The 10,735-nt window shown below is 43.2% G+C and overlaps 2 long non-coding RNA genes across 2 annotated transcripts in view; one reads left to right on the forward strand and one right to left on the reverse strand.

The window, feature by feature from the left end:
- The window catches only part of LOC109306250, a 24,189-nt gene extending 15,547 nt beyond the window's left edge, over positions 1 to 8,642 (reverse strand). The window contains exons 1-2 of the long non-coding RNA XR_002099913.1: positions 8,277 to 8,642; positions 5,089 to 5,092 (exon numbers count right to left, since the gene is read on the reverse strand). This is a non-coding gene — a long non-coding RNA (uncharacterized LOC109306250). The remainder of the gene's footprint in view (positions 1 to 5,088; positions 5,093 to 8,276) is intronic.
- Positions 2,990 to 4,690, forward strand: LOC109306249. Its single transcript, XR_002099912.1, has 2 exons — positions 2,990 to 3,262; positions 4,500 to 4,690. It is a non-coding gene; the product is annotated as an uncharacterized LOC109306249 (long non-coding RNA).
- Positions 8,643 to 10,735: the final 2,093 nt, after the last annotated feature.

Here is a 10,735-nt window from a genome sequence, read left to right on the forward strand (position 1 = left end):
CGCCTCGCCTCGCGGGGCAAGGGGCTGGCACCCGGGGGGCGGCTGGCGCGGGGCTGGCCCCCGGGGCTGCTCCTGCCTCCTCGACTTGCTGCCGCTGGAATCAGAAACTTTCCTGCGGCAGGGAGGAGGTTATCTATCGAGATATACCATACTTTTATATCTATCCATCTGTGGAGATATATATCGAGATAGATATGTATATGTGTGCATGTGTATATATAGATATAGATAATAGATAGGTTATATATGCATATGTGTGTGTATTTATAGATAGATAGATATGTGTGTGTGTATATGTATATATATGTATGTATATCAAGGTTATATACAACACACACACACACCGCTAGTCACCGATCATTGCCTTCTTAACCCACCATACAAACCCACCTATCCATTACAATACTTGCACCCACGGAAAGATACTCTTGCACACCTGTCCGCAAAGCATCATATTTCTTGAAACCCCTTATGCCTTAGACCTGTCCCCAAAAATGGGCAGGGAGGAGGTAGCTGAGGCTGAGGCTGAGGAGCTGACAGGAGTGACTCCCTCCAGGAGGCAGCCCCCACCCGAGGCAGAGGAGCCCTTGGCAGCGCCTGCTCAGCAGGGAGGAGGGGTGCAGGGTGCTGTGCCCTTTAGAGAGAACAACAGCTCCCTTCCTCCGCCAGGGACTGCTCATCCCACAGTGGCTTCTGTCTGCAATTTAATCCTCTCTGTGCATCCTGAACCTCGGCTTTTAACCGTTCCAGCCTCCTTCCCCTGTAGCCTCCAACAGTGAAAGTGACCATTGTCCCTGATGAGCTTCAAATTGCCAGACTCTGGTCTTGTGACCTATTCTGACTGCAAAGGAAGCAGAGATTGTATTTAGAAATAAAGCAAGCCACTACTTGAAGGGTTTTAGATGCTGTGAGACAGTAATCTGCTGTCCTAATCTGGCCTGTGTTTGTACAGGGCCTAGCACAATGGAGTCCTGATTGAAGCATGGGCCTCTTAGGCATTACAGTCAATAATAATAATACCAATAACCATAACAGTAATAAACATGAATAGTAGTGTTAATATGTAGTAATCTCACAGTGTCACACTTTGCTTTGTCTTTCAGAGACATATGTATAATATGCACTATTTCTCACACGCTGATGATACTAGGTGTTTGGTAGCGAGGGTCACAGTATCTTATAAATCTGAAGTTTTTATCAGGCAGAGCAGATTACTTTAAGCGTTCAATTTCTCAGCGATCCAATTTTATTAGGATTTACTATCATTTGTGCTGTGCATCCCTGGGGAAATAATGCTTTGATTAATGTAATCCTGGGCTGGGATCTGCCACATGCCCCTCTCCCAGGAGAAGAGCCCTGTTTGACAAACAAAAACAGAGCAGCAACTATTGCAATCTGCACTCACCTTTAGAAGGAACACAGACACACACGCACAAAATCCACCCCCTGGCATACAATAGCAGCATTTCAAAACAATGTGAACTCTTATTCATTTGCACACAATGCTCCTGATTCAGTGTGGGCTGTGTACAGCCCAGCCCTCAACCTCACAGACAGCCCAGAGGACTCTGCTGCTGCTCCCCACTGAGAAGCAAAAGCATCTCTGGGAAGCCCAGTGCCTCTCTGTATTTCAGCCTCCCCTTGGTCTCTCAACATTTCTGCCTCTTTGTTTCCCACTGCAGGCCTCGCTGCAAACTGATTTCAACTCCCTTTATTCAGCCCACCAGCAGCCAGGGGCCTGAGCAGCTTTGTTATGTCGTGAGGCTCACTCACACATACCTGCAGCCATAGACCTCTCAGACCTGGGCAGTGGTAAGCAAACCACCACAAAGTCCTCCAAGCAGTTCAAAAAGGGAGAGGAGAAGCGGGTGTGAGAAAAGAAAACAGCCTAAAACAAAAGTGTGGCTAAATAAAAAGAAAACATTCAGGCTTATATATTTCAATATAACATAATATGTATGTAGGTATACACATATACATATATATTATATATACATATGTATCTATATATACATATATATAAATACACACATATATAGTATATGCACACACATGTAATATACGTATACACACACGCACATATATGTATATACATATTTTGATTTTTTTCCATGCATGTTTTGAAAAATATCCCCCTGTTCCCTTCCTCCAGTGAGGTCTGAAGAAATAAATCCAGAAGAGCAGAGAGCTCCTGGCCCCTCACTACCACCTTTGCCCCAGTAGGGACTGGCTACCCCCCACCCCCCCCAAATGAAGCCCAGCATGGCCAGCTGGGATGGTAGTTCCTTGTTGATCTTATTCGGCCATAACAAAGCAGGTCTCATTGTGTCTGAGGAGGGGATCCTGTGACAAAGGAGGGCTCTGGCTGCAGTTTTGGCCGCTTCATTCAAAGTCTGGATTCATAAATCCCGGGTGGGGAGGAGGCTGCAGATGGGGGTACGGTTTGCACCAGGGTTTTCAAGAAGATGCCAGCCTCTCACTCACGTTTACCCAGTGACCCCAACTCAGTGACTCAGCGTTTACGGTTTCTTGGTTGTGGGTTTCTTTTTTTCCTTTTCTCCCCCACCCCCCTTCTCCTCTCCCTTCTTTTCTTCCCCGATGAAAAACGATGCAATTACATTTCTGCATGCTGATCTGAGCGTTCAAGTAACAACCTTTAAACGCCTTATCAGAAGCTTCTTGAAGAAGGATGGGGGGGCAGAAGTAGGGGAGTAGTCTCTTTTTTTTTTCCTTTTCTTGTTTTTTTCCCCCCCTCTTTTTTTTAAAAAAAGCAAGACATGGAAATGAAATGCAGCCAGCTCCAGGAAGAGATCGGCTTCTGCTCGGCCAGGATCTACACACCGAGGCATGAGACAAGAAAAGTCTCAGCAAACTAAATAAATCCATAACGTAACTCACGCCAGGGGGGGAAAGTTATTTCGGCAGGAGCTGAGAGCCGAACCTGACTTTCCTAATCGGGGTTGATTCAGTTTGCGTCCAGCCCGTCCCCCCTGTGCTCCCCCCAGCACTATAAAATTGCATTTTACATTTTAATTGTAATAAGTGGATCTGTAATAAGCCACGTTGTGTGGGCGGGTTTGTTTGTTTGATGGTTTTAAGCAAACCGCATAAAAGGCCAGGGCACACTATTGCTGCTGCCATTGTTACCCTGGGCTCCTTACTCCTGAGGGCTGCAGAATGGAGGTGGAAAGTTGTGTAAAAGCCACGTTAGGATTTCAGGATCTCCTCCTCCACAGCTCTATCAAGCAACATTTTTTTTAAAGTAAGATCGCACAGGGTTGAATTTGGAGGAGGAGGGGGTGTGTGGGGAGGGAGATAAGATGAAATGATGAATGATGTTAACTTTTGACTGTAGGAGTCATGATAGAGTTGAGTGAAGCTGCACGGAAATACTGTCATTTAATCCCAGAGCTACTGAAGTCCCTTCATCGAACATTTTGATGCTGAAATTATACTGCTATAAAAACGTCCGGCTACTTTAAAGCGTCCTACAGCAAGATGTAGATATTATGTATTAGGGACTGATGTAAAACTTTAAAAATAAATAACCGCACAATCATAAAAATATCAGTCGGATTATATTTCCCGAGAAAAAAAAAAACTATCAGTAAAATTGTAGCTCCTGCATTCACTGAAGGAGAATAGACAGCATGTGCATGTTTGTGTGAAATGCCAAAAAGAGCAGCCTTAAGCTTGACCTACTGCAATCTGCACTGAGCTCCTCAGACAATAGACAAGTTCAAATGTCAAAAAATCTAATAATAAAAAACAGAGCTGCCAAACTGCACGAACTGTTTTCTGGTGTACCACAATTATTCACCCTCCTCTCCACTAAGAGGACTGCCAGTCCTGTGCGTGGAAAAGAAAATCTATGTAATGCATATGGATCCTTTAAAAAAAAATGTGAAACGAGATTGAGATGGCAAGCACGCAAATCAGAATGATATCATGTCTAATAAAAGCCAGGGCTAGGGTTTTCACAGTCTTTTTAAAATGCTATGACTTGTAAATCCTTTTTATGTTGCTACATGCACAATTATTCATATAAATAAAATCTACATGTTCAAGAAGCTAGGTTGTAACTATATATCCCTGTGATTTTAAGGTAGGGGTGGGAACATTAAGGTTTCCATCATATGCAATGTGTCTACCGTGAACTCAAGTCAACAGATAGATTGTTCCATTCATTTGGCAACTTTCATTACTGTACGTGGTGGGTGCACCCCAAGTACAATGGGTTGTATAATATCAGAATTATGCAGCTCAAAAAGTACCTATATTTTAAACCCGTATCTCGATTTGCATGTGTGGCACTGCATTGTATTTCTAATTTATTACAGAATCAGGAATGTTTTTGTTATCCCCAAAAACAATAAATAAGGTCCAGACTGAAGACTTCATAATAAAACGGAGGGATAAATGATTAGGCTGTCTATTGTGTTTATCGTTATTACTGTAAGCCTTTAAAAGTAATATGGATATTTTCCTATTTTCCTCAGATTGCTTAGCGCAATATTCCTAGTTCAGCTATCAACATGCTCATAAGAACTGTGAACTACAATATGGGTAAGCTTTAAAGACATAGCAAAGCAAATCACGTTGGCCAAGAAAGCTACATATCTGGAATCCAGACAACTCTATGTTTTCATCTGACTGCTGTATTACAAAGGAATGCGTTTCGCCTATAGCATACTGTATGTGTAGTGTGTCTTTATGTTTAACTTTTTAATCTGTGAATGCTAATTAGGCAGTTGCTCTCCACGATTGTATTATTATACACCTAATCGGTCTCGAATATAAGTAAATGAATGGTACAGACAGCGATCCTCCACTTTGCTTTCTCTAATACCTCGGCAAAGGCTTCTAACCCAACAAAATATATTTTTTTTAATTCCCTCTGCGTAGCCTTGTTATAACGATCGTGGTCCGTAGCGCACAGACAGTGGTGCTCACACCTGAATAATATTTTTAAACAGTTAACTGAACGGTAAGTCTGGTCAAATTAACTTGTTGCTCATTTTAGTGCCCGTGCTTTCTGTTTGCTTTTTATTCTCTTTGATGTGTTCTGCCAGTAACTCTTACAATAACAAGCCTAAGGAGCTGATACAAATATAAACGCAAGTTGTACTTCTTTTTCTGGGAGGGGGAGGCGAGACAAAGCAAGAGATACACGAAAATACATTGCTTTCCACATACGGGATATCCAACATTGGAGATCTCTCTAACTCAAAACCCCGTGGTCCTGGGTATAAAAACTTGCATAAACAGTGGTAAAACAAAAGTCATCTGGCGTAGTTTGGGTAGAAAATTGCACTCTGGAAATGTAGTCTCATACTCTAGGATATTGTCCTTCCTTAATTTGCCACATGCAGTAAAGTGGAAAGTTTTTTTAGTCACGTAAATATCTCAGCGCATTTTCAAACACGTTCACTACACGTTTAGGCTTCATTCAGTTTTTAAAATGAAGTCTCATGGGTGTGGGGGGGGAAGTCAAGGTTATTTTGCATTGTTTCTTAGGTTTTCATCTTTGGCTTATGTTTTTAATCAATGAGTTGACTTTCTAGGATCTATCAGATCTATGGACTGTACTCTTTTAGTACGTACTTAGCCTTTACCTTGCAAAAACAGAGAATAAAACTTTCCCAGTTAACAGTAAAACTGGTGGAGCTCCTGTTGCAAAGAACAAAGTTGTCTGTCTCCCTTCCCCTTGCAGGGTGGCTTTGCATCAAATTGTCCCACAAGGCTTCCGTGGCACTCTCCCTTTTACAGGTGTTAGCTGATGCCAGAGGGATGTGGGCTGGCCGGGGGGTGGATGGCTGGATGGATGGAGATAGGCATGCATAAGAAGCAATATATGTATTTACCAATAAAATCATACAAACCGGTTTCTTTCTTATGCACCCCCTCTAGCTACCTGCTAAAATGCCTAAAAGGAGTTGGCTACTTAACCTATTTAGGTAAATGCAAAACGACAGAAAGTCTCAGCAAATCCTGCCGTGGGATTTTTTTTCTTTGTTTTATTATTTATTTGTGGGCTTTTTTCAAATGTCCGTACATGTCTACGGCGGGAACTTCCTGCCTAGTTTTGGCGTGCGTTTCGTGATGCTGACTTGTGATCTTCTAGAGAGTTGCCCTAATCTTCCATCACTGCGTTCAGAGACAGTGAAGTCATTGACAGGGAGGGAGTGGCCACTTCCTTGGGAATCCTGCAGATACTTTTTAAGGGTTGAAATGGCAATTGCATATTAAAGGACGCGAGGCAACCCTGAATGGCTTTGTTCTGGCTCCAGAGATTTGAGAGCGTTTCTTTGGGCAAAAAATCTGTGATGCACCAAGCCTGAAATATGTGTGCTGATTTATGCGTTTGCACCCATGTCACTCCTTCGCAGGCCTTAAGTCGGGTTCAAACACTGTGCCCAAGTAGGGAACTCTTGCGGTGACTTTTTTTTTAAGCCCCTCTCAAACCCCCCTGGGTGGAGCGGTGCGACAGCTCTATGTGGGCTCAAAAGTTTGGAAATACTTCAGCCTAGGTTTCGTTTGATCCGGCCCACGAAGGCTCTTGCCTGATGTCACTGTGCCTATAGCCGTATAAAATATCAGAGACACGCTGGGGAGGGCCGGGGAGGTGGCAAGCTGCACACTCACTCCTCTGACAACTTTGGGAGGAGAGGATTGCGGCTGAGCTGCCGGCTCGCCGCGTTGGCCGCCGCCGCGCGCCCCCTGCCGGCCGGCCGGCCTCCCCCCGAGCACTCCCAAAGTTTATTTGGTTCAGCAAAGCGGATCATATAAAATTAACGACGGCCAATAAAATTAGCTTATATGTTTCAACTGTAAAAGTCCAAAAACAAAATAAAGCTCGTTTTAAGTGAAGCTAAGGAAGCTCTGGCTTGGCTTCGTTCTCTTTGGCTGAACCGGGGCCCTTTTATCTAAAGCCCAGTGCACAAACATATAGCTTAATGTGACTAGTGTTCTTCCTTTTATTTCTTTCTCTATGGCAACCAATATGTTCTGCTCAGAAATGTTCCCCCATCAAGGAAACAAATGATCTTGAGGGAGCAGCTCTATACGGCATCTGTTCCGATGGAGCACACAGAGTTAACCCCAGTCAAAAGAGACGCTGAGCACGTCAACAAGAAGTGGAAAATGAGCGATTCATCCTCCCCCCCACCCCCAAATTGAAACCTATACCTCCCTAGTTTTACAAGCCATTTTATTGATTTGAGTATCGACCCTTTCCAAAGAAGTAACTAATTCTAGGAAATTACAATGATCACAAGTTGTTGAGTGCCCAAAAGAGAGGGCGGGGGGACGCAACCAGAAATAAAATTAAAATAAATGAAAGCCACACCAGGGATATTTAAGCCTTGGTAAAGTTTTCAAGAGCAGTATCAGGCCTACTAATTTCATCCTACATTATTTATCACATTATTTATCACACTGAAGCTATAAGAGAGTTGCAGATCATTAGGCTATACCTCTCAATTAGATGGGATTCAGGGAAAGTGGATCTAGGGACGCGAAAGGCTGTCAGAAAAGCGGGGGGGGAGAAAAAGTGAAATCTGGTTTGTAATGCTCAGGCTCCAATCTCCTTTGAGAATAAAATGAAGGGATGTCCTGGTTAGTTTTGATTGATTATACTCTTTCTGATGGACTTTCACTACAGAGCTCTAGATGTTGTGCTTAACCGTCTGTTCCCTAGTTACAATATTAACCCTTTGTGCGCACCACCGCTCTCCACCTTCTCCTCTTCCTCCCCCAGCACCACACTGGTTTCTCTCACTCCCCAGCTCTCTCAGCAGGTGTCCAGTTCTCTCCTTCTTCACTTGTCCCCTTAGCCCTCTACTGCTGTTTAAAGCTGCTTTAGCTCCCCCAGCCTCGGAAGAGATTCTCCTGAAGAAGGGTTTGCAAACAATAAATATTTATCATCCTTCAGTCTTTAGGATCTGTAATATTTTCTAGGGCTCTTGTTTTCCTTTTTTCCTTGAGCACTAGTGCTGCAATAATTAACAGTGCCCAGAAAAGTAAAGTAGGAACCAGAACACTTTCCAGTACTAAAGAATTGCTTTCTTGCCTTGAGCTTTTGGAATGAATCCATGCTTTTTTTAATGTAATATTTCAGTAAGGTGTTTTTTGATCCTGGTGGGCTTTTTTTAAAACAGCTTGTTTCCTTCTAGAGAGTTGCCACGGGCTCCCTGTCTTGTCCTAAGCTTTCCAAAATATATTCAGAAGGCTTTCAAGAAAACAAAAAATAGAGAAAAAAAATGACAAACACTTACCGACCAAACTTCCAGGATTTAGAGAATTTTTTTTTAAAAAAAGAATTATTTTAATAGGTGACAAGGAAAAAAGCATGTTCTCAACTCCAGCGAAACCATCCATGCTAAGATTTTCCTTTGCACTGACTCCACTAAGCCCAGCTCTCCACTAGTCTATTATTTTCACCAAAATATATGAAAATTTATGCAAATGAAAATCAGCACTAACTGTTCTCCCCTTGTTATACTTTGGATTTTTTTCCAGACAAAACAATCACACTCTGCGAGGGAGGGGGTGGGCGAGAGTTGGGGAACTAAGTTTTTTTTTTAAACAAATAAAAGACAAAACTCCAGCACTAGGTCTTTTTTTTGTGCGTGTGTACAATATTTTTTTTAGGATTTCTTTTTTTTTCTTTTCTTCTTCCCTTTTTTTTTTATTAAGAAAGTAGATCTGTTTGCAGAGGCGCTATCACGTTTCATCAGGCCACCTGAGACGGCTTTTGAAAGCGTGTACTGTGAAATTCATAGCAGTAATTTAGACAAAATCCTCACTGTATATTAATGAAAGACGGCCCCATGGCACCGTTCCTATCCTCCCCATTCAGTGTAAACAAAACCACGAGACTCACTCGGTTTTTGAGCCTGATCCAAGCAAAATCGGCTGGAAAGGAAAACATGGGGTTCTGGCACTGACTATTCAGACGCCTGCACCTGGAGATCTCATTTATTCAATGAAATCTGTGTTAGATCTTTCATATATAAAAAAGAAACCTTTGGAGGACGCATGGGAACAAAAAAAAATCGTTATGTTTAGGGTTTAGTTACCATTGCTCTTCAGATCTGTATACTTCACATTAATGGTTTTTCTAAACCTACCTACGGTGGTATCTTTTACCGTGCAAGCAAGACCTGGACCGAGTCCTAAATAAATTCTGCCAGCCTACAGTTAATCTTCAGATCACGCAAATGCTGCATACTTGCTATTGGGCTTGGGCTGGAAACTGAATTGAACTAAGCTGAATTCCAGGCTGAAATTAAGTGGGAGAGGAGGGAGGGGCGTCTGTGTTTCGCATTTGGATGTAAACATAATGCTGTTTTGCCATCTATAGACCTGCGCGCTCACACACACACACACATGCACACGCACACACACACGCACACACACGAAATTCATATATACATATATGTCTCTACATTATGGGTGCGTATGCTCGGTAACATGTGTGGATCGCACCACACCAACACAATCATTAGTAAAGATGTGTTCCTTGAATGTCCGAATTGTGTTATTTCATTGGAAATCCCCGAGGAGTGTTCAATTTGCCCTTGTTTTGGTTGCCACTTTCTCTTTTTTCTTGGTTCACTGAGGTTGCCTGTGAGCAGCGTTTCCGCTTGGTCGCATCTCTCTCTCTCTCTCCTTCCCCCGCCCCCCTTAACTCTTTCAGCTGGACTAGAAATAATAAAACGTTTCATACAACCAGCTCGGTTTCCTGTGAAATACCACAGCTTAGAGAGTAAAATATATATATATATGGAGTAGGCGTCTACCCGCACGCGTACATACATATACATACCACATATACATATACTACATACACACACATATATATACACAAATATACATATGCTACATATACACACGCATACATATACGTACACACATATACATATATTACATACACATACACACACATATATGTATTTATGTGTATATATAAACAGACCGGTAGGACACGGACATGGGGCAAATGATTATGGTGGACCCGAAGGACTCATTCTTGATCTCTCACCCCACCCTCAAATGAAGGCATTCAGGTTTAACATCTTTCATAACATGCACGTGGGTTGTGCTGGATGGGGTGCTGTGCCCAGTCCCAACCCTTCTGGGTCCGAAACAGCGACCCGCACGTGTGCACAGAGGTGTGCAAAGCCCGAGGAGCCGCAGCGTAGTTTCCGTCAGTCTAGGGCAACTCGCAAACTAAAACAAAGGAGCGCGGGGCGGGTTGCGTGTCATTAAGGAAACAACTTGCCATGTTAGCTGCAGCCTAAGATCGGTTAATTGATCATCGCTATGGAGATGTGTATTGGCCACACACACACACACACACACACACACACAAAACTCCACCCAAAAACACTCTTGGAGATCTAAACAAGAGGGAAATATATGAAAGGCAAAACTTTGCAACGTGAGAGGACACTTCTTTCTGGAGGTGTTGACTGTCTGAATGATGCAGACTGTAGCCTATAGACAATGGCTGCTTACAAATGATGGGAATTAGGTGCCCATGAGGGGACTCTAGTGCATGCAACTCCAATCCATGCTTTATCACAGAGTGTGGGGGGGGGGAGGGGTTCCCCTTCTCTCTTCCCTCATCTTTCACCCCTCTCCCCACACACCTCTCCATTCCCTTTCTCCCCCTCCCCCCTGCCCAAGTTGCTGTGGCGCTGGGAGCCCTCCGATTTATTTGCTGGGCATG

The sequence above is a fragment of the Crocodylus porosus genome, unplaced genomic scaffold (assembly GCF_001723895.1).
Source record: "Crocodylus porosus isolate Cpor-Errol unplaced genomic scaffold, CroPor_comp1, whole genome shotgun sequence".
Taxonomy (NCBI): domain Eukaryota; kingdom Metazoa; phylum Chordata; order Crocodylia; family Crocodylidae; genus Crocodylus; species Crocodylus porosus.